This window comes from Thermobia domestica, chromosome 15, assembly GCF_964235325.1.
Source record: "Thermobia domestica chromosome 15, izTheDome1.hap1.1, whole genome shotgun sequence".
Classification (NCBI taxonomy): domain Eukaryota; kingdom Metazoa; phylum Arthropoda; class Insecta; order Zygentoma; family Lepismatidae; genus Thermobia; species Thermobia domestica.
The window spans coordinates 174,634,357-174,659,499 of NC_137468.1; the positions used below are offsets into that span (position 1 = coordinate 174,634,357).

The following is a 25,143-nucleotide window of genomic DNA, read 5'->3' on the forward strand; positions in this document are numbered from 1 at the left end:
AATAAAATCAAAGGGTAACAGTCGACCCAAAAAGGCACAATTTTATTTATCGACAAACATCACACAATGCGTCTTCTGTAAGCAAATGCATAAAATATTTCAGTGTCCGTCATTCATAAAGGCTACGTTGACAGAAAAACAGAACTGTCTTAAGAAAAATAACCTGTGTTTCAATTGTCTACATCCCTCTCACAGTTCACGTGAATGTCGGGCTAGTACATGTAAAAAATGTGGAAAGAAACATAACACTCTCTTACATACAGACATTAAGGTCAATCAAGGTTCTCTAAGTAATACCACCAGTGATAAAGAACAAGTAGGTGACGAGACATCAAAGACCACCAATTCAAATTCAGGTGTTAATGCCAGTTCGGATCAAATTGAAAGTCAAGGTTCATATCACAGTGCAAGGGTTAAATATAAAACTCAAGTGTTATTAGCTACAGCGTTAGTGAACGTTAGGGACAGTATTGGTCGAGTGCATACATGTAGAGCGTTACTAGACGGTGGGTCACAGTCAAACTTCATCTCGGAAAATATGGTACAAATGTGTAAATTACGTAAAGAGAAGGTACATATCCCACTACAAGGAATAAATGGCACGGGGTCTGAAATAACGCATATTACCTCTTTAGATGTTGAATCCAGAGTAAGTCAATATAAGGTAAAAATGACATGTGCAGTATTGCCACGCATTACAGGTGATCTACCTTCATCACAATTTTCAATTCAAGAGTGGAACATACCTAATACTATAAGACTTGCTGATCCAACATTCAACATCCCAAATAAAATAGATCTGCTAATTGGTGCAGAATTATTTTTAAATCTTCTGCGTCCAGAACGAGTTGTCCTTCATCACAGCCTCCCCACGCTGCAGAATACAGAATTAGGATGGATCTTGTCAGAACCAATACATCATTCATCATTTGAGTCATCCAGTCTTATCACATGTTTCTCACGCACCTCTGATAGTTTAGATGAGCAGTTGCATCAATTTTGGAAGCTAGAAGAAGTCACGTGTCCTCTCTCAAAGGAAGAAGCAGCATGTGAAGAGCATTTTGTTCAAAACACTTCAAGAGATCCAAGTGGCAAATTCATCGTTCGCCTTCCATTTCGCACAGAAGAAGTACAGCTAGGTAACTCTTTGCAAACAGCGACAACAAGACTTTAACATCTTGAAAGAAGATTCACAAAACAACCTGAATGGAGAAATGAATACATCTCTTTCATGCAAGAATATGAACAATTAGGACACATGGAGCAAGTCAATGAAAATCAAACTACACAAGGGTCATACTACATTCCACATCATGCAGTCATGACAGGGTTTGCCCAAGTGGGCCCAGCCCGAAAAAACCCACCGGGTTTTTTCGGGTTGGACCCACCTGAAAAAACCCATCTTAAAACCCACCTGGGTTTTTGACTTTTTTGTTAGTGTATTATTGGTACAACTAAGGTGATAACATTGAAAGTTATTTTTATCAGATTTTAAACTTTCTTTGGGCGAATTATGTGCTTTCATGTTAAGATGTTAAGATAGACAACAATATTCAACATAAGACCTTTATAAAGCTCTAAATGCACTGAATGAATGAATAAATAAATAAATAAATAAAAAACCTCGCCTTAGCTTGAGATTATTGTAGAACAAATTAATGTGCGGATTATGCTTATAGCCTATTTGAAGTAAAGTAAGCGATTGTATATTTTAGAAAATACTTTCCGTGAATAGTGTGTTACCTGACACGGCGCCGCCGAGGGACGTTATCCCTCATACGTTGACAGGTTTAAGGTCATAGGTGCCGATACTAACAGTAAATATGTAAATACATTAGTAAAACTATTAGTATTATTTCTAACCTCTGATGGTAACAAAAGTATTCAGTAAAATTTGATTTTCCAACAACAGTTAAGTTCAGTTATTTGTTGCTACCCTTCAAATAAGCATTCTGTAGAATCAACACTAGCAGTGACGTAAAAATTCTTGTCAAATTTAAGAAGCTTAATGCTCGGAGCTCCCAAGACTACGTAACGCTTACTATTTCAAGTGCTGCATTCAAACTTCAGTATTAATGGAAGTTTCGATGTATAGTAAAGCAAGCTGCATTTTCAGGGAAAACCCGTCGTGAAAGAAGTGTACGGGAAATTCCCGCAATTGAACCCATAAAGCATCGAAAGTAAATACTTCAACAATAAATCTATTTATTTTACGCTGGAGGATATTTCATTTTAGAAATTTTGAAACATTTACTTTATAAAATATGAATTATAGGCCTATCTTTGTTAATTGTTTTAAATTAATTTTCGGAAAAGAACGGTCTTGCAACAAGTGCTCGGGTAATTCCCGTAATTGTATGCACAAAGCATCGAAAGTGAACTTCAACTATAAGACCATTTATTTTACGTTGAGAAATATTTAAGACATTTTGATGAATTATGTCTTTGTTTTAAATTAATATAGCTATTTGGTACTCGTATTTGGCGAACGTCACTGAGGCTCCTAGGATAACTCGATCTACATTTGTTAGTTTGTCTGCCTTTACCACACAGTGTTCGACTTTCGGTTTTTTAAATTTTCAGGATACAAACCAGAGACACTCTAAATTTTCTGTTTAGATTTTGGCAGCATACCAACGTAAAATTACAAAATGGTGCGCTTTTTTAAAACCAAATAGCTGATATCCACTGGCGAAAATCCCGGGGGGATGATGGGGACATATCCCCTACATTCTTGCAACTGTCCCCCTCAATAATCCGATTGGAAATGTGTCTTTTAGGAAGAAATGTGATGATTTGTGTCCAACTGCCACAAAGGAAAGTGAGATGAAATTGATACCTCCCAGAATAAGCCTCAAGTCTGACCGCCTCCCAATGTTGAAGACAACTCTGCTCCCCTACACATGTTGTCCCACACAGGGGACATAAAATATGATGATATTATTATTGCTTTACAACTTTAAATTCAGACTGGCTACATTGAAAACTGTTTACAGGGAATGATCATATTTGGCTCATCCCTTGTAAACTGTTTTCAATGTTGCCGGTCGGATTTTAAAGTTATAAAGCAATTATAATAATGTCGCCATATTTTATGTCCCCTATGGAGGACACCGGGACCGACATGGGTAATCCTCCTCAGCATTGTTTTTCGCCTTCATAAATATTTTGTACATCGCATATATATATATATATATATATATATATATACCGTCTTACTCGTCCCCCCAATGTTGAAGACAAATTTGCGCCGCTGCTGATATCCACGCTACAAAGCGCAATTTTAGGTCTTTCAAGTTGAAATTTTCAAAGTAGAAGCACGAGAGACTAAATTAGCTGTATATATTTTGGCGGCATAAAATTTCAAAATGGCGGCCATTTTTCAAAATAGCGGGTATCCATGCTACAAGGTGCAATTTTCGGACTTTTTAAGTTGATATTTTGAGGGTAGGAGCACAAGACATTCTAAATTTGCTGTATAGATTTTTTCGGCGATCCAATATAAAATTTCAAAATGGCGGCATTGTTTTCAAAACAGCAGTGAATAGAAAGTTGTTGCAAGTTGTGACAATGACACTCATGAAATGTAAATCATATTTTAACATTTTTACCCCAAAGAGATTGAAATATTTCGAAAAAAACCAATTAAACCCGAAAAAACCCACATGGGCCCAGGTGGGTTGGGTTTTTTCAAAAATACCCGGGTTTTTTCAAACCCTGAGTCATGAAGGAGTCAAGTACAACAACCAAACTCCGCGTAGTATTTGACTTTTCTGCAAAAACAACAAATGGAGTTTCGTTAAACAATATGCTATTAGTTGGACCGACTATTCAACAGAATTTGCAATCAATCATTCTACGGTTCAGAACTCATCAAATTGCATTTTCAGCAGATATTGAAAAAATGTACAGGTGCATTGAAGTACATCCTGAAGATCAAAGGTATCAACATATTCTATGGAGAGAATCAACAGATCAGCCAGTAAAGGAATACAAATTAAAAATGGTCACCTATGGAGCAGCTTCATCTCCATTCTTGGCAACGATAGTGCTCGCATGGCTAGCATCACCGTCCACCCGCTGGAAACAATTTGTGGCTAATAGAGTAGCAAAGATCCAAGAATACACTAACATTAATAATTGGAAGCACATTGCCTCTTCAGAAAATCCAGCCGATATGATATCTCGAGGTACAACAGTGCATCAACTGACACAAGCTCAATTGTGGTGGCATGGCTCTCCATGGTTGCAAGAACCAGAAGACGTATGGCCGTCAGAAGCTGTAGTCATGGAAGAAAATGCAATGATCGAACAAAGGAAAACTATTCTATTAGTAACGACTGATAATGGTACAACACAAGTCATCTCAAAATTTTCGAAGTTGGAGAAAGTAATCAGAGTATTCGCATATTGTCTTCGTTTCATTAACAATATTAAGATTCCACAGAAGAAGGTTATCGGTGAATTATCAGTCGAAGAAACAAGAAAGGCACTTATTACTTGCATCAAACTTGTACAGCAGTAGTGTCTTGATAGAGAAATCAAGTGCCTCAAGTCAAATCAAGAATTACCAAAACAAAGCAAAATTCGCAACTTACATCCGTTCTTAGACCACCAGGGTATACTAAGAGTTGGTGGACGTTTAGAAGAAAGCGACTTAACATATGATACAAAACATCCCATTATTTTACCGCAGGATCATCACTTGACTAAATTGATCATAATACATGAACACAAGAGACTGCTTCATGCAAACTTTCAATTGTTGAATGCGTCATTGAGACAACGTTATTGGATTATTAGGTCAAGGCAAATAATCAAACGAACAATACATGAATGCTTAATTTGCTTCAAGCTGAATTGCAAGGCAACATCTCAACTCATGGGTCAATTGCCTAAAAATAGACTTCAAACATCACGTCCGTTCTTAAATGTCGGTGTAGATTACTGTGGGCCTTTCCACATAAAGGCTGGACTAGTTAGAAGCCGAACCACAGTTAAGGCATACGTAGCAGTATTCGTTTGCTTTAACACAAAGGCAATACATCTAGAAATAGTAAATGGGTGTACAACACAAGCATTTATAGCCGCTCTTCGACGTTTCACAGGTCGTCGAGGAAAATGTTTGACCATTCACAGTGATAATGGTACCACCTTCGTTGGAGCCAAAAACGAATTACAAGAGTTACAAGCATTGTTCCAGTCTGAAGATTTTAAGGAGAAAATTGCTACACACGCAACGACGGAAGAATTCACATGGTCTTTTATTCCTCCAATGTCTCCACATTTTGGCGGACTGTGGGAAGCTGCAGTAAAGTCCTTCAAATACCATTTTAAACGCATAGCTGGTAATGCATTACTCACATATGAAGAATTCAATACTCTAGTAATTCAAATCGAGGCATGCTTAAACTCAAGACCAATCACTACATTGTCAAATGATCCTCAAGACTTATCATATTTATCACCAGGACATTTCCTCATAGGAGCACCCTTGACTAGTTTTCCAGAGCCAAATTTGACAGAAGTGAAAGAAGGCAGTTTATCACGGTGGCAGAGAATTCAACAAATGCTTCATCAATTATGGAAACGCTGGCAAGCAGACTATCTCACGTCGTTGCAGCAAAGAAAAAAGTGGTTTTCCAAACAGTGCAACATTGTTCCAGGCATGGTGATCCTACTTAAAGAAGATAATCAACCACCTCTTCATTGGAAATTGGGAATAATTGAACAAGTGTTTCCAGGACGTGACGGAATTGTACGTGTTGTAAACGTGCGCACATCATCAGGAACATATAAACGTTCCATCAGTAAAGTGATTCCTCTTCCTTGTGAAAAATTTTGATTGCACCAATCAACGGGGGGGAGTATGTTGAGTTGTTTTTATTTGTGTGTATTCATTTAATTGGCATATTTCTATCTTGCTAGTTGGATACAGTGCAGTGTGGAACCACGCAGCAAGCAGAATTTCCCATAATTGCAATCAAAGCAGTTCATACGCATCAAAGACAATTAATTACCAGTTTAATCAGTACATTAATGCAAGTAGTTCATTGATTTCTATATGTATAAATGCAGCAGTTATTGTAAGTACCAAAAACATAATTATTTGTATCATAGCAATGTATGTTGTATAAAGACTTGTTTACAACAAGGCAATAATGCATGTAGTCATTGTAGTGTGAATAATTTATATCTGTAATAAATTCATAGTATAAAAATAACAAGGCCAAATCTTAGAATCAGCGTTAATAATACAGTCCACAAGGTGTTGTAGCAATACCTTAAATCACATACAATGTGAGAACCACCGAAGAGAAAGCGGAATCAACAGCATATTGACGTTGATACGTTGACACTGAATGAGTCAGAATAATCGTGCAGTTCAACTGATGAAAATCATCTTTCTGAAAATCAAAACATATTTTCTTTGTCCAGAAAAATCATCGTCTGAAAGAGACAGTGAAAGTGATGGATTCCAGCTTGTTTCATACGATAATCTCAGGTTTCTTTAATCTTTCCCATTCAATAAAATAAATCAGCTTCTAGTGTTTGTCCGTGGGACAAACGATCTGTACGATTACTTTAGAATTGTTAGTAAGGGATGATTTCCCCCAGGAAGTTATAGCCGTCACTAACGTGTACTCTGAAAGAACATTTCTAAGTGGAAGGCACAAAGAACATTCTCGTATTACAAAGTGAACAGAAATTGACAACTGAAGAACTAAAGATAATTTCAGGTCCTGTACTTCATACAAGAACAATATCCATGCCCAGAATTTAATATTGTTGGAAAACAGACCATTTGTTTTTATGTTGCTTCCCTCAGTACATAAAGAGATAAAACTTTATGTTGATGTTCCGCACGCTTTACTTTTGCCAGAATCCAAATGCGATCGTTTATATAAAATTAGATTACGGATTACAGATTACTACAATAGTAAGATGAGCTCTGTACACTATCCAAGAAAGGAATTATCATTGGATGATACTATGGTTTTGTGGCGTGGTAGCCTCTTTCTTAGGCAGTATATAAAGGGATAGAGACACAAATACGGTGTAAAAATCTATGTACTTTTTGAAAGAGCTGTCTTGTACTGGGAACTTATACCACATTCAGGAGTTACCTAAAATTATACCACATTCAGGAGTTCAAAACGGGTATTCATTTATTTTTTAGCCGCGCAGGTTTGTTTGTAGCGGCCATTTTGTATAGGTGCGTGTGCGTATTTTGCACTTTTCCCGGATTCCCTTAAACACTGTAACTTTTTAGGTTTTAAAGATTAAACCAAAACCAAAACCATGTGAAAGTCTATGGAATGAACAACATTCTGTGTTCTGTGCATATTGAGACGCACTTCATAACGTCGAAAGAAAACAACTCTGAACATTGCGGTTGGAAACCTAGAAATAGCCATTTTGGAATGTTCATTTTGAAAGGAAATAAATGAGACTCATCTTCAATTTCTTGTCTACATAGAGACTAGATAGTAAACAACGTCCCAAACAAGATTCAGAGCTGAGAACTATACACTTGATTTTCTGGAAATTTTTAAACCTTGCGAATCTTCGAAAATCGTGTACTTTCACCATCAAATATCTCAGAGACACAAGTGAAAAACCTCCAATTTGCACAAAATAGACGATGGTTGGGCAGTAACAAGTGAGTACAGCTGCATCACTAAGACTTGAGTAGTTTCTGAGTTATAAGTTGTTGCAATGATGTGAAATTCGCGATTTTAACAGCTCAACAGATGTACAGATTTAGTGTTGATAGTATCTCAGACATACAATTCATCTATGTTTCATTAAAAGAAGTCCTGTCAAACAGCAAGAAATTCGAGATTTGCTACTTGTAAAAGAATTATCATTGCCAAATTATATAACAGATTTATATACCTCTGACGCAAACACAAATCAGATGTTATGAAGAACATAGCACGTTGTCACTTGCACCTAATGACACCGTAGCCTGTTTTTACGACGAGAAATGGTGGATTGGGAAAATTAAAGACATCAGTCAGGAAGATAACGATCTTTTTATTAACTTTTTCCATCACTATGGCCCAAGAACCTTTTTTATACTATCAACGAATGACAAAGTGTGGGTGCCAATCGCTAAGATTCTCCGAAAACTCTTACCCACAGAGTTCACAACTCTTACAGGTCGTACTTTCAATATTAGTGCAGAACTCTGTACACAAATTAGTCAACTGATGTCTTAACAGCAGCGCTATAGGCAGAAAAGAAATAACGGAGGCGTTTTGTTTTTTGTACAAGATATGATTCATAAATTATGCATACTTTACCCATTAAACATTACTGTCGTGTTATTTTGACTTTTGCTACAAAGTTTATATCCACTCCTCATGGCGCTTCATGATATTAAGTGCCAGTGAAGAATAAACTTATAACTCAGAAACCACTCAAGTCTCAGTGATGCAATTTTACCGACTTTTTACTGAACAACTATCGTCTATTTTGTGCAAATTTGAGATTTTTCACTTGTGTCCTTCCTGAGATATTTGATGGTGAAAATACACGATTTTCAAAAATTTGCAATGTTTAAAAATTCCCAAAAAATTAAGTATATGGTTCTCTGATCTGAAATTTATTTGGGACGTTGTTTATTATCTAGTCTCTATGTAGACAAAAAAAAAAAAAAAGAAATTGAAGGTAAGTCTCATTTATTTTGTTTCAAAATGTACATTCCAAAATGGTCATTTCTAGGTTTCCCACCGCAATGTTCAGAGCTTTTTCTTTCGACGTTCTGAAGTACGTCTCAATGTGCACAGAACACAGAATGTTGTCCATTCCATTAACTTTCACATGGTTTAGGTTTGAACTCGTTATCTTTAAAACCTAAAAAGTTACAGCGGTTAAAGAAATCCTCTAAAAGGTTCAAAATACGCTCAGACGCCTATACAAAAAGGCCGCTACGACAAAACCTGCGCAGCTATAAACTAAATGAATACCCGCTTTCAACTCCCTGGATGTGGTACAAACTTAAGTAAAAAATTAATAAAGAAACTAAACTTTGTCAGCAACCATCATTGGTCGATTTCATTTGGATTGCTCCAGTTTTCTTTTATATATATATATATATATATATACTAGCAGCGTTCACCCCGCTTCGCTGCGGTCACCCCGGAACGCAATAAACGTTGTTACTTAGATAATTTTTACTTTTTCGCTTTCAAGTGATTGCAGTAAATGTTAACATTATAGCGCCTGTCATTTATGTTAACCCGCCGAGTGACACGGTCATGCGGGTTGCATATAAATACGTTTATTTTTACCTATGATGATCTAACAAAGGATTTGTACGTTATGGACACTTGAATGGTCAATTATCTCAAGACACTGGTAATTAAAAATTAAAGTGATATGATAAAAACCATCTAGGGTCCAAATCCTAATAACCCCCCAAAAATGAAAGAAATTGGTTCAGCCGTATTAGCGTGATGAGGGAACAAAGGATTTGTACGTTCTCTTTTATATATATATATATATATATATATATATATATATGTCGATTGTAGCAAAATGTGATGGCCCTAGAAGCAGAGAAATCTGTTCTTCACAAGTTATTCACATCATAAATTAATGAAAAAATACACATTTGCATTATTTTCCTTTTTAAAAGAAATGCCTATTCCCAAGATTAGCTTCCTTGTTCTTACATTGCCTGACATCTGCTTCACATTAGCCATAGTATTGGGAGAACGAATGTGAGACAGACATACAGTGGGTGTTGAGACATTACAACCCTGCAAATGCAGTTTAAAGAGGATGCAGGGAGAAAGGGATGCTGTTGTAGAATCGGCATGGGAAATTCACAGAATTTGCTGAACTGAACTCCTACTGAAGGAATAAACTATACACTTCCGTCAAACAGGCTAAATAAACCAGCAGCTGTCTCGAAAACACATTTAAAACTTAATCAAGTATTCGGACGGAGATATAATGATTGCAAACTACGCAACAAATCTGAAGTTCCCAACGTTTCTTCAGAATTTCCAAACGAATCTGTCTCTTTCATCAACAGACAAGCCCCTACCAATTGTTTACTGTAAGTGTTACAGGATAGGAGTCGACAGGAAAGATCAATTGATGGCCTATTATCGCTGCGAACGCAAGATAATCATATAATAGAAAAAAAAATGTTTTTTTCACTACCTACAGTTGGTATTACTGAATTCTTGTTTCCTCTACAACAAATATACTTTGAACAGTAAAACGATCCTGCATGATTTCCGGCTCAGTACTGTACGCAAACTTCTAGCATCGAAACAAGAGATTCATGGAATCCCAGCATTACTTCTTCAAAACAGAAAGAAATCTGAAGAGTTTCACGCTCTAATATGCTGAAACAAAAGGACGCACCGTGAGGGAAAAAGAAGAAGCAGAACAGCCTGGATCATACTGCAGAACAGCCGTGTTTCAATGGTTACCATAAGTGAATATTATATATTGTGAACAGTTATTTTATTATTATTATTTTTTCATTGAATAGTTGCACCATATGTACAAGTAACAAAAAATGTCAAATCGCAAATTACATATGCTAACAGTTCGTAATCACCCAGGTTGTACACTGAAATAACAAGAATTAATAAAGATACCCATTACCGTTCTTTCATTATGACGTCACACATACATATATTGGCTTAAAAAAATTAACACATCCTTCTAAAAACAATGTAAAAATAACTAAATAAAAATAAAAAATTCAGATCTAGGGAGGCGTTTATGATTCATGTCAGCAGCGAACGTGTCAAGTGAAGATGTGTGAAGATCTACAAGCAAGGGGCTACAAAACTTTTGAACGGCCTCTACATCGAGCTTCCGTATTTTCTACGGAATAAGCACATCATACTGAGTTAAGTGATAGTTTGAGTTTAGCTATACTATATGTAGTTTTCCAGATATAAGGCGTACAAAAAAAATTTTGAATGAAATACAGGGTGGCTCAAAAGTAGGTATACACGCCTGCATTGATCAAGTATAATATTCTAGTTTATGGGTTTATTTGCTTCGGTTCTTCCGAGCTTAAGATGTAAGTAAAAACACATTAAGAACAAATAATAAAGAAACTAAGTCTACCTGACGGATAACAATTAAAAATGATATAAAATGTAATGAGTTGATCAGTACGATACTGTATACCTACTTTTGAGCCACCCAGTATAATGGATCTTTTGATTCATTTTTGGATCAGGGGCCTCAAAAATTTTGAAGGGCCCCTAAGTCCAGTTTTCCTATTTTCTACGGAATAAGCACATCATACTGAGTTAAGTGATAGTTTGGGTTTGGCTATACTATATATATAGTTCTCCAGATATAAGGCGTACAAGAAAGTTTTTGTTGAAATATATTGGACCTTTTGATCAAAAGAGAAAAAAAAAATGTTTTTGGAAGATCTAATGTTTCAAGACAGCTCTCTTCGACGATGAATTTATAAGGGGACGAAAACCAGAAGGAGGAAAGTTACTTACTAAAGTTCCAGAGACACCCAAAATCAAATAAGAAGGAATATTCATTTTAGGATACAAGATCTGTGGTTATTTTTCTAACTGTGGTGGTTTATTTTTCTTCAAAAGCAGAAATTTCATCAGAGCTATACACTCCTTTCTATCACTCACACACGACTGTGTGCGTACACACACACACATCGAAAATATACAATTATATTAAACTAATACTAATGACAAATACGGTACACAAGCTTAATAAACAATTATACACCCTACAACATTTTGATACTACAGCAACTATCTAATAACTTTCAAATGAGTCGGTCTAATTAAGTTAAGTTTACCTTGATGAAAAAAAAAAAAAAAAAAAAAAACGTAGTTCTATATGAAGTATTCAAGACTGTGTTTTAATTGATAAAATCGTTCGGAACTTATTACAGAGCGTATCAAAATTCCAGGGCCACAGGCCAACTCCGTTATGAGTATGTATCAAAATTCCAGGATCATAGGCCACCTCCGTTATGAGTATGTATCAAAATTAAGAGCTATGGGCCAACTCCGTTGTGAGTATGTATCAAAATTCCAGGATCATAGGCCACCTCCGTTATGAGTAAGGGCACAAAGAAAATGGGAAGAGAGGAAAGTTCTCGAAAACAGATGATTTTGAATCTAAAATGAAAATCCAGAGCAGGAGCTCATGTGGATCCCACGTTACGCTGTATATCCATGTCTCATATCGTCTTTAAGATATATTTCATATGTCTAATTTCTTACTTTTTCAGGAGAGGAAAAAAAAAAAAAAAAAAAACACTATTAACAATATTAATATTTCAGACCTTCTACAAAGTGCGTTATCCTTTGAAAAAAAAAAAAACCGCTGACACAGCTGCTCTTATCTCTCTGCGCGTAAGCAAACAGACGAGTTTCTACAGTGACACGAGTTCCTATAGCATTTGCGATGATATCACGTAGTAACGAAACATTTCATTAGCGGAAAATGATATCTAATACCATGCACTTTAAGTTCTGGCACTGTTCTTCAAAAGTTTCACTGGGTGACATGACGTTACCAAATTTAACGTAGATAAAATTCAAGGGTGGCATCAGAAATAATTGTTGAAAAATTACAACTCTATTACAATGTGCTTATAAACACGGCGGCGGGATGTCGGGTATAAAAACTACAGTGCAACCAACAAACCAGCCTTTACTAGGTGGCCACTGAAAAGCCCAAATGCTATCTACCCGAGTCAGACAGAGTGAAACTTGTGCCCGCACGCAGCACGGGGGTACGTCCAAAGGGTGCTAGGTGGACTGAAGCACGAATGTCATCTAATCGAGCCAGGGCAGGACCGCAGCAAACAAGCCTGAGCGATGGCGAGGAGTTCCGTCCATAGGGAGCAGGCGCATGAGCAATGGTGAGTATCTGCAAAAACGAGGTCGTTTACAACAGCTCACTGTAAGTCACATTACCGGCTCCGGAACCGTCGGTCAAGATACTAAAAAGATACTAAATGTATACTCAAATCGTGAAAAAATTTGGGTTGAGTTCCAAGCTAGGCGTCCGTTTCCAGAAAAATTTTTAAAATTTACAGGGAAGATATGGATAAGTTGATCGTTTGTGTGCTAGATAATATATAAGGATCTCGAAAAATATCTTTGTTATGTATAAACGGTTACAAACATGGGACTATTCGGCGAGCGGAGGGAACTACTTGGCGCAAGGTTTCAGAATAGTTGCATTGTGGGAAATTAACGATCATTTATATTATCAACATACCGGCAAATATATCGAAACGATGCACAGGATGTGAACTGACTATTAATTTCGTGGGGCAATACGCTCATAACGAGCAAAATGGGCCTATGTTTAGCAGAAGGGGTCCAGCTCTTTTCTCTAAAAAATGTTACAATTTTGGTCATTTCTGTTCATATTCGGTTAGTTTAGGGTAGGGTTGGTTAGTTTAAGTTAGGTTAGGCTAGTTTAGGTTACGTTAGGTTAGTTTAGTTTATGTTATATTAGTGTAGGAGTCCCGCATAATTTTCCAAAAAATGATAGAATTTCGCTTATTTCTACTAATATTACGTTAGTTCAGGTTAGCTTACGTTAGTTTATGTTAGGTTAGGTTAGATTTGGTTACGTTATGTTACGTCTAAGTACTTGCATCACTCATTTCTCCTGTAAATTTTGTGTTTTTTACGTGCTTCTGCACCCCTTGTACTAAACATACCCCGCAAAATGTTCTAAAAGTATGTGAAGAGCATGAATTAATGAACCTAAGAACAAATTGTGGGAAGTGTGGAAAGAAGGTTACACCGAAAAACCTGGAGAAAGTTATTGTTTTCAGTACGAACCGAAGTACTAAGGTAAGTATTAAAAAAAAAAAAAAAAAACCTACATTAATTAGTTTAATGAAAACTGAAAACAACGTGCCTTGCGAGGCTCTAACCTGCCTTCACTCGCTAACGCTCGCACGTTAATACTGTGAATTAAATAGTAAACTTTGTTCGGACGTCCAAGGGCACCTCTGTTCACCTCTGATGTATATGCAAATTGAAAAACTATGAATTTTAATAGCTTTTATGAAGATTTTGCTCGAAAAGTATCGGACGCCCAACTTCGGAATAAATGCCAAAAATTGTAATATTTCAACAATTATTTGCGACAGCCTCGTTGAACTTCATCTATGTAAAGTGGGGTATTGCTATGTTGTCCACCGCAAACCTTCCTGGAAGACAGTAAAAGGGTTAGTGAAAGAAATATAATTTTTTAAGAATTATTTGGACTTGTGTGCCTGAACTTGACCTGCACGATCTTTTTAACCGTGGAATTACCAATTTATATGACGGTCTATTGTAAACCTGCACCACTTTATTTAAGTTTTTTTTTTTTTAAGTTAATGTTAAAATATACCAAGAAAACCAATTGCTTATACACTCACCAGCACTCCGTAGCAAAACAAGGTAAAACGGGTCTACAAATATTTGCACACACAAACTTCCCTGTAAACAATAAATTCAAGGTAAACAACCCCAGAATAGAACCAGAACACGCGGTTGAACCAAGGTATATAAAATAACAGGTAGACCCAGTTTGCGATTAGCGTTCTGATTGGTTACCTGTTCGTGACGTCATGTGGAGGTATCGGTGAAGATTTTCTTCACTTGCCTGCTTGTTATACTTCGCTCCAAGGCTTCGCGCATTACTACTTCTTCTCTTTTGAGGGGGAACTCATGTTCCTTCCACTTTCATGTTCCGGGGATTCCCTTGAACAAACCATTGGTAGTACACATGCTTGCTAGAACAAAGTTAGATTAGGGGCATGTCGTAGATGTATTTTACTGGATCACAGGCTAGAGGTCATGGTGGTTGAGAATGAAGAGCTGTAGGAGATGATAGATGACTGTGGTATTTTTCAGCTAAAGTATGGTGCTGATAGGAAAAGGATATATATAGTGTGTTTCAAAACAACATCGACAACGTTTGGGAGGTAATTCCTGACACCAAGATAGGACAAAAAGTATAGACCAATCTGGGTGCGCAAATGCTTCCTTTCGGAGTTATAGGCACCCGAAAACGTTGGAAAAAAAAAAAAAGCTTTAAAGGTCCATAGCTCCGAAACTATGGGACCTACCGTAGTCGGGTCAAGACTTCACTTAGAAAGTAATACGTGCCCTATCCAAATGTCCAAGTTTCACAATCCTCCGGTACTTCCACAATTTTTATAGAGGTATTTGGTGAGTACTTCAAATTATATGTAAGTTGTCAAACTACCTCTATACAATTAATCAAATGTTCTCGGGATTGCTGCCAGAGTGAGTGTTGCTGTGCTGAGCTTTCGTTACCATACAGCGGCAACATCTTCAGAGCTACGTGTTGAAGTTTGCTGGTCGTACAGATTATATAGTGGTCTATAAGAATCGCTGTGTTCCTATTGGTTGTTTTTGTTGGCCAATGGCGTGCTCTGATTTTGCTAGTGGAAACTGCTCTCTGAATGGCTGATGGTTCTTTTCGTACTGAGAAGCTGGATCCAGATGTCAGGTAGATGATAACCTTCGTCTCTGTTGATGGATGGCTTGTATGTACAGATGAATAGAGATTCATGTATTTTTCTGTCCCAGAACTGTTTGCTTTTCTTTAATACTTCAATTTGGTCCCACATGGCCGTATGATTGTATTGTATGCAGTGTTCGGCTATTGCAGATTTTTCCGGTTGTTTAAGTCTGGTGTGTCGCTGGTGTTCTTTCATTCTGTCTTCAATGTTCCTTCCTGTTTCACCTATGTAAGTGGCGTTACATTCACAGGTGATCCTATAGATGCCTGGTGTCTTTAATCCCAATGAGTCTTTTGCACTTGGTAGTAAACTCCTGATCTTCGGTGGAGGGCAGTGTACAGTCTTGATGTTGAATTTCTTCAATAGTCTTGCTAGTTGGTTGGAGGTTTTTCCCATATATGGAATAAGTGCAATATTTTCCTTGTCTGCCGTGTTGTCCTCTTTTGTGGTGCAATCTCTGCTACTGTATTTTCTCATGGCTGTGTTGATCTGTTTCGACGAATATCCGTTGAATTTGAATACTGTTTCCAGGTGAGATAGTTCTGTGCTTATATTATCTGGATCTGCTATTTGGTATGCTCTGTGTATTAGAGTATTTAACACCCCCATCTTCTGTGCAGGATGATGAAAACTGGTCGCATCGAGGTAGAGATCAGTGTGTGTGGGTTTCCTGTAGATTGAATGGCCTAGACTTCCATCTGGCTTCTTGTATACGAGTACGTCCAGGAACGGGAGTCTTCCTTCCTGGGAGTCTAAACACATTCCCATCACGGAAACTGTAAGCGGTATTGAACAAGCAATAAAACACTTAGACCAAGAAGCAGCAGACTACATACGCACACAAGCCGTTACGGTCCTTATGAGGGCCAAGCAGCAGAAGCCAAAATACAACCTATCCAGAGAAGAAAGGAAAGCCCTCAAGGACCTACGAGCAGATGACAGCATTATAATATTACCAGCAGACAAGGGGAATGCGACCGTCATTCTCAACAGGGAAGACTACCACTCCAAATTAACATGCCTACTGGAAGATCCAGCATATAGAAAAATTGACGGAGATCCAACCAAGGCCATCGAAAAGAAAATCTCCAGATTAATACAAAGTTCCAGTCTGAATGAAGAAGAAAAGAAGAGGCTTAAACCTTCCGGCTCAATACCACCAAGGATTTATGGTCTTCCGAAGATACACAAAAAAGAAGTTCCATTACGACCCATAGTTAACACCATAGGAGGCCCCACATAGAACCTGGCCAAGAAATTAACAGGACTGCTACAGCCACTAACAGGAGAGTGTACACACCATATCAGAAACTCCAGCCATTTCGTACAACTACTACACAGCATCAAGACAAACGCAGATGACATACTCGTCAGCTTTGATGTGGTTTCTCTCTTTACGAGGGTACCACTAGAAGATTCTATTAAACTCCTGGAATCGCACTTCAGCAAGGATATAGTACATCTCTTCAGACACACTCTAACGTCTACCTACTTCAGTTACCAAGACAATTTCTTTGAACAAAGCGATGGTGTGGCAATGGGCTCTCCTCTCTCTCCAGTAATAGCGAACTTCTATATGGAGTATTTTGAACATAAAGCGCTAGAAACAGCAACATACAAACCTACAGTATTCTACAGATATGTAGACGACACATTCGTCATATGGCCCCATGGCAGACAGAAACTCAACGAATTCCTGTAGCATCTCAATTCTATACACCGCAACATCCAGTTCACAATGGAAACAGAAACAGAAGGAAGACTCCCGTTCCTGGACGTACTCGTATTCAAGCAGCCAGATGGAAGTCTAGGCCATTCAATCTACAGGAAACCCACACACACTGATCTCTACCTCGATGTGACCAGTTTTCATCATCCTGCACAGAAGATGGGGGTGTTAAATACTCTAATACACAGAGCATACCAAATAGCAGATCCAGATAATATAAGCACAGAACTATCTCACCTGGAAACAGTATTCAAATTCAACGGATATTCGTCGAAACAGATCAACACAGCCATGAGAAAATACAGTAGCAGAGATTGCACCACAAAAGAGGACAACACGGCAGACAAGGAAAATATTGCACTTATTCCATATATGGGAAAAACCTCCAACCAACTAGCAAGACTATTGAAGAAATTCAACATCAAGACTGTACACTGCCCTCCACCGAAGATCAGGAGTTTACTACCAAGTGCAAAAGACTCATTGGGATTAAAGACACCAGGCATCTATAGGATCACCTGTGAATGTAACGCCACTTACATAGGTGAAACAGGAAGGAACATTGAAGACAGAATGAAAGAACACCAGCGACACACCAGACTTAAACAACCGGAAAAATCTGCAATAGCCGAACACTGCATACAATACAATCATACGGCCATGTGGGACCAAATTGAAGTATTAAAGAAAAGCAAACAGTTCTGGGACAGAAAAATACATGAATCTCTATTCATCTGTACATACAAGCCATCCATCAACAGAGACGAAGGTTATCATCTACCTGACATCTGGATCCAGCTTCTCAGGACCATCAGCCAATCAGAGAGCAGTTTCCACTAGCAAAATCAGAGCACGCCATTGGCCAACAAAAACAACCAATAGGAACACAGCTATTCTTATAGACCACTATATAATCTGTACGACCAGAAAACACGGAAGAGAGAGCTGAGTTGCAGTAGTGGCAGAGAGAGAAGACCTTCATAGACCTTCAATTGCAAGTTCAAGATGAAGATTATCTTCAGTTAACCCTCCGGAAACCTAACGGTGCCAACCGAAGGAGCTGTTACAACAGAGAGACAAAAATAGCCAGTCTTTCTTAAGATAGGCTACAAAGAGTTAATTTCCAAATAAAACTACTGACAACATTATACTACACACACGGCTTTTTAGAAGGAATAGTCATTGTTTTTCGGTCGGCTGGACCCCCTATCGCGGACCAAGATTCGCACTGGCCGTATAGGTTGAACAGGCTTTGCCGACAGTCGGCTGACAGGAACTCAGTACTATCTCTTTTAGATAGCATAGAGAGACACAAACATCTCACTTAGAGAATTCTGACCCTGTTAGAACCAAACCTAAATCAGAGCTTTCGGCCCTTTTTTGAGCCACATAGAGAAGAAATGCCAAGATCAAAGAGCAATCGCAAACCGCAACCATCCCAGAGGCCAAGCAGAAGGGACAGAGTTTAAGAGGAGAGCGGCGAAGAAGATGAGGGACCAGGTTTCTTCGAGAGCAGCCCAAGTTTCTCCACAGCTGAGCGAGAGAGGATACGTGCTGAAGCACTTACACTGATGGAAGAGAATCTCAACAAGTACCTGAGAAGAAACGATGCGGAAGACCAGGTGTTCCACTCGAGCCAGCGTCGCCCCATACAAAACCAACAAGATGGCGGCCCTTATGAGGACCACCATCCCACAAGCACAGAGAGACTATTTACGGACGGAGTCCTGCATAACCAAGAAGACCAAGCTGCCACGGCCAAGCCAAAGACGAGAGGTGAGATCCAGATTCAAGAAGACGAAAACTTCCAAGTGGTCCAGAGAAGAGGGAGGAAAAAGAGATCACCGGAAGAAAATGCGCCAACAGAAGAAACAACAAAAAGACTCACACAGGAGGAACCGAAACCTAAAGAAAAGTCCAATCTCGCACAAGAGAAAACCATTCACATACAGGTGAAAAACAATTGCACACAGGTGAAACCAAAGCCAACACAGCTGACAACTAGAAAGACCGGCCCTTCTGAGGACCAACAGGAAAGAGACAACTCCACTCAGGTAGAAGCCAACCCCACAGAAGTGAAGACATAAAAACCCGGCCCTTCCCAGGACCACAATAAAACAGTATCTGCTAGAAACCACCACACAAACAATAGCCAATCAGAAGCCAATGAAGACAGAGCATCGTACCAATCACCGAAGAGAAGTCAGAAGAATCAGAGCAAGAATCCACGTATGTTCACATGTGTCATAAAGGGATTCCCCACAAACAAAGATCTATCAACACTAGAAGAAGAGCTACTCAATCAAAAAGTTCAATACACCGCAATAACCAGAATCCAGTCAGAGAGCGGCCCAACTCCACTTATAAGGTTATTCTCCACCAACGCAGAGCAAATAAGTAGACTAATTACATACGGCCTACCCACCGGAACTAGGACATACAAAGTGGAGCAACCCAGGAGTCAGCCCCGACCGTCCCCGTGTTGGAACTGCTACGCATATGGACATCGAAGGTTCCAATGTACTAACAAGAGAGTATGCCACAGATGTGGTGGTACGCATACAGACGCATGTAGCCAGAAAGTAAATAGGAACTTCTGTACAACATGCAAAGTAAATGGTCACAGGACAGGAAGCAGTGAATGTCCTAAGAGACCAAAAACCTCAACTGAGATGTCCAGGCCCAGGCTTATCACAGAAGAACAGCACACATATTCAGGCCCTTATGAGAGCCAAGAAGACAGCAGAGTTCAGCAATCAAAGACAGAAGAGAGGCAGAAAGAACCTCACAACCCCTTAACAAATGAAGCAATAGAGGAAGCCATAAACAGGACGACACAGCAAATACTAACATGGGTTACATCGATATTAACTATGACAACACCACCAGCAAGCAGAAAACTACTTACAGATGCAATAGCAATAGCAACGAAAAAGATCTTCAAATTAACCATCAACACCATATCAACCACAACTGGGGAGGTATATGTAACCAAACCACAGATAGCTACTAGAAGCAAGCAATGCAGAGGGGGCGGCACTAAAAAGACACAACCCGAGGGATAGGAGAGAAGTTAAGCAGCTGTCACCACTGCAAACCGATGACGACCAGGCGAGGCCAAGGACCAAGTTGCATGCTTAAAAATAACACAAAGACCCACTAACCAAACTTGCCCACCAAACTACAGACAATTAACAAATTAGATTAATTCACACCCAACTCTTAAGTTAGATTAAATACAGACAGTAAAATAATAATTTTACATGGGTTTTTCCCACCCCTTCTTAGTGTGGTTTACCATGTAAATAACTTGAGCATGTGCATGACCGATAAAGGGGGTTTCCTGGACTCCATGTGTTTCCCAGGTTTTTCCTCCTCCTACCCAAGCCAATGGTGAGGTGAAAAATCTTCACGCGCTTTCCTATCTTCTATTTTACTCTTCTTTCTTTCTCTAATACACACTGCCCGGTAAATGTCTAAGGATAAAAACCGCGGCGCGACACCACATACGACATGCTGCTTTAGATCTCTAACTGCATGTAGGAGGTGCACGTAGATATAGGTTGGTGCATCACTCAAGGGGGCGAGCTGTCTTGCTAAGGGGCCCTCTTTATCTCTAATTTATTTCCGTATTTCCGTAAACTTCAACACATAGCTCTGAAGATGTTGCCGCTGTATGGTAACGAAAGCTCAGCACAGCAACACTCACTCTGGCAGCAATCCCGAGAACATTGGATTAATAGTAGACGCCAGCAAAGCTTCAAGATCATATCCCTCTATACAAGTTGTTTCGTGAGTACCTTAGGATTCTGAAACATGTACTTTTGGATAGTGAAATACTACCCGATAGTGAATCTCTTCGGAATACTAACGGAAACCAGAAAACCTTTCATAATATATTATCTCGCTTTTCTCTGCTCTTTGGTTGACTAAAACATTCTACACCATTTTGTGTGTCAAACTCGAATGCTTCAGTGTAGAGACCCAATGAATTTTCTTCTGTTCTAAGTTCTTTTATGGCTCCAACAACCGAACAAATAGGTAGCTGGGCGTCTGCTAGGATAATATCTTCTTGTAGAAAATTATTCAGGCCACTAATAATTCCCACAATCTTGCTAAAAACAATCAGCTTCAGTCTTCTTAGCATCCTTACCCTCTAATGCAGAGATTAATAGCTCCATAATTCTTTTTCACAGCGTTCACTGAACAAATACCGGTATGTGAAGACCAACGAATGTCTGAAAGGCCAGGTATACTGGATTGCTCCAAACCTAACGCTGTCTGAGCTTGCTTTATCGTCTATAAGCTTTTACACAGAGAAATAATTAGGTAGTCTGCAATAAAGCAAAAAGGTATTTGCTTGTTCATACGAACACACTTTTACAATTATTAAATATTATTAAATTTAACTGGTGCACATAGCAATGGATATACAGTGCGAGGGAATGAGACTTCCGAAATAACTTTTGCACACCACTTATGTGGCCTCTCATAACGCTCGCCTCATCGTAAGCTTGCCCAATGCATTTTGAGTCCTTATTAACACCTACAAAAGCCAAAGTTTCGATAATTGTTTTCGATATGTATTCAGCATTTATCTCAAATTTCAAAAAGTTCTCTACCGTTTTAGAATTTTTCACATATCTCACGCAAACACTAAGTTGTTCAGAAACACTAATATCTCGTGTTTCATCAGCTATAACACTGAACTTTCCAGCGGAATTCAGTTCACTTAAAATGACATTGATGATTTCCTCAACGCAGCATAAGATATCTTCATTTTGAATTTCTGGGGACAAATAAGTGTTATTCTCTGGCGCTGCATATTCTTTAAAAAAGGGTCAAAACGTCGTAACAACTCTAATATTTGCTAGGAATTCTCTTTATTTAAACTGTTGTCATCTACATCTTTGCCTCGTAAAGCCACTCCCTGTCGAACTGAATGGATCACAATCGCCACTATACGTTTTAAGCACTCGCGACGGGCAGTTATTACTTCTCTAGATGCGTTTATTTTATTTTATTTTTTTTTTAAAGATCAAAAATCTCTCCAGTTTCTTTGGACCTCTGAAAACAAGTCATTCACATGAATGTTTTGTTGTGAGGTGCTAGCAACTTCCTTAGCTTCTTCCTTATCAACAGTGCCCGAATGAATGTTTTCCTCAGCAACAACATGCACCTCATTAGTTTCGCTGCAGGTACTCGTCAAGTGTTTCTCAGTTTTTCCATGTGAAATAAAATATCCAGATTTTATAAACCTCTCCATATTTAACTTAATTTCAAGAACACATACATAACAAACTTAACACAGCGCACTCCACATTCAGTCCCGCTCAGCCTGTTGCCAGCGCCAGTACATACTGTATAGGGGGTCTACATAATTTCTCATCTGTTTAGCCAGAATCGTTGTTAAATATAATAAATATACGGAAGTAAATCTACACTCAATACCTTCTAGTAAAACAATTAAAATATAAAATACTATGTTGCAAAACTCAGCAATGGGGAAGAGGGATCCTCGTAGCCTTTGAGTCAAATCGACCTTTCAGTTTTGTCTTAGTTGATTATAAAAAGTGCATTCGTACAGATTTTTAGCCCTTAGCACCTCAAGGTGACTATAAGGCTGGAATCACTCTAAGGGCTAGAATAACCCCCCAATGTTAACGAAAATGACGCCCAGGCCCCAAAGTTCCTGATCTTATACTCTTATTACCATTCACTTAACGTTTAAGAAATAGCCTATAAATGGATTTTAAAAATAACCTTTTCTTAGAAGTATGAATCATTTCAGTTTACTATGGATATTTTTTTTTCATTTATTGTCGGATAAAAAAAATTGTAACATAATTTTAAATAAATATTTGCGGGGGCCAAGCCAAGATTTGGGAAGGCCGGTGCTCCCTCGTGCCCCCCTACCCCTTAGCTACGTCCCTGACCATAACCAAACAGAGTGCAAGGAGCTAAGAAATACAGGACGATAACGTGTTGTAAAGGACAAGAATAAGTAAGGGTTCTGTAGGCAATAGCAGTTGGGAGTGTCCCGAAGGCCCTGGCGGTACTTCTGTAGGGGAGTTTGGACGGTGTGCAGTCGGAGGGGACTGTATAAAATGTGATGAGCATGTGTCCAAGAGGAGCAATGAGGCCATTTACGGGTGGTAGGAGATGGTTCAATCTGCCAGTAATACAAAACAAACCCAAACTAGAATGTATCAAAGGAATGACTCGTGCCATTTTACAATGCTTATCGACAGTCGAGACTTGTCCAATGTCTAATTCTGTATCATTTAACAGAGCTTTCTCATGGTGTGCTTATTTACCCCCCCCCCCCCGGGAATTGAAACTTTTGAGTTGGACCCCGTCTGGGATCCTGCAGTAGAAACTGGGATATTTCTTTTTCCTCGCCACTAACTTTCTGTGAATAATAATAATAATAAAAAGTATCACCTTATGTTGTATTATAAAGAAGTGTAGATGAAGATGCTCTAAAACCACATTTTTTATATTATCAATTTTTCAACAATTTCCCGTGGGCAAACTCCCGTAGTCCCAACTCGACTGAGATATTCCAGACCGGAAGCATGAAGCATGTTATCAAATTATTAGAAAGACGCAAAAATACGTTTTAATGAAAGTATATACCGTATGCTCCCAGGTCTTTAGCCAGCCCATAAATGTAGGGGGGGGGGGCGATGCAACCATATTATAGTTCATTTGCCAGTCTACCGTGAAAATTTTAGGGGGGCAGCCAAAATTTAGGGGGGCGGTCCCCTAGATCCCCCTGGATACGGGCCTGTATGCTCCATCAATTTAATATTCTTAACACACGACACAATAAGCGAACATTTTAGTAAAATAACAGTTTTCTTTTGATTGCATAACCTATATTTTTTTCTCGTAAATGCTGTAGTCAGGTAGACATGAAGGAACTCCCAACGAAATCATAACGATACCTTCCGATTTTAGTTTAAACGAATCGCCCCAATACGTTGCATTTTGTTTGGATTGAGCCCGTGAGTTATTTCTTTTTGTCATCTGCAATGAACACGAGTTCTTGCGCAGGAGCAAAAAGTAAACTTCTTTGTAGAGATCGCATTTCGAAAGCAAAATATAGTAAAAATATGACAAAAAATGTTGGTATTGCCAACTTAGAGATTATTTTTACATAAGAAATAAAATATTTGACGTACAAAGCTATTCGTCAATTCTGCGTATAAAAATAGATTTATTAAAGGTACTTCCACTTTCCAGTGACGGTATGTCTTAATCACTGAAAAACCACAGGCGGTTTGTTTTGCTCACTGAGAAACCAGTGGCGGTATGGCATACCACCGCATACCGTCTCACTTCGACCACTGTACCCATCTATCTAGGATTTAGGATTTAGATTTCTGGGCTTTTGGCATCTAAGGCCATTTAGACCTTCACGTTTTGAGGGATGATCTCCCTCGGCGAGCACACAATTTGGGGAAAGGGAAGGAAGAAAGGATGGGAGAAGGAAGGAAGCGGCCTGGGACCTATAAGTTAGATACCACCCAGGAATGGTGTGAATGAGGAAAACCTCATTCAGGGTGGCTGGCCTGAAAAAGCGTTTGACACATTTTCCACCAAGTGCCCCTACCGGGAATCGAACCTGGGACCGCTCGCGCCAAAAGACAAGAGCGTTAGCGACTACGCTACGGGCAGGGATGTAATGGAGGGTATACGCGGGTATACAGCGTATACCCATCTCTAATTTTTGGAAACTATCGTATAGCCACCTAACATTTAGGAAGTACGCGGATATATGCTACATTCGATCCATGGTATAGTCACTTCATTGCAACAAACAACAACTGCTTTTCATGTACTGTATTTCAAAACAAAAATCTCACTAAACAGCTGG

General features: G+C 38.7%; 1 long non-coding RNA gene across 1 annotated transcript in view; it reads right to left on the bottom strand.

Annotated features, from left to right (window-relative positions):
• LOC145671374 (uncharacterized) overlaps positions 1–14,575 on the bottom strand; it is a 37,257-nt gene extending 22,682 nt beyond the window's left edge. Inside the window, exon 1 of the long non-coding RNA XR_014128516.1 lies at positions 14,420–14,575. This is a non-coding gene — a long non-coding RNA (uncharacterized LOC145671374). The remainder of the gene's footprint in view (positions 1–14,419) is intronic.
• Between the last annotated feature and the right edge of the window lie 10,568 nt (positions 14,576–25,143).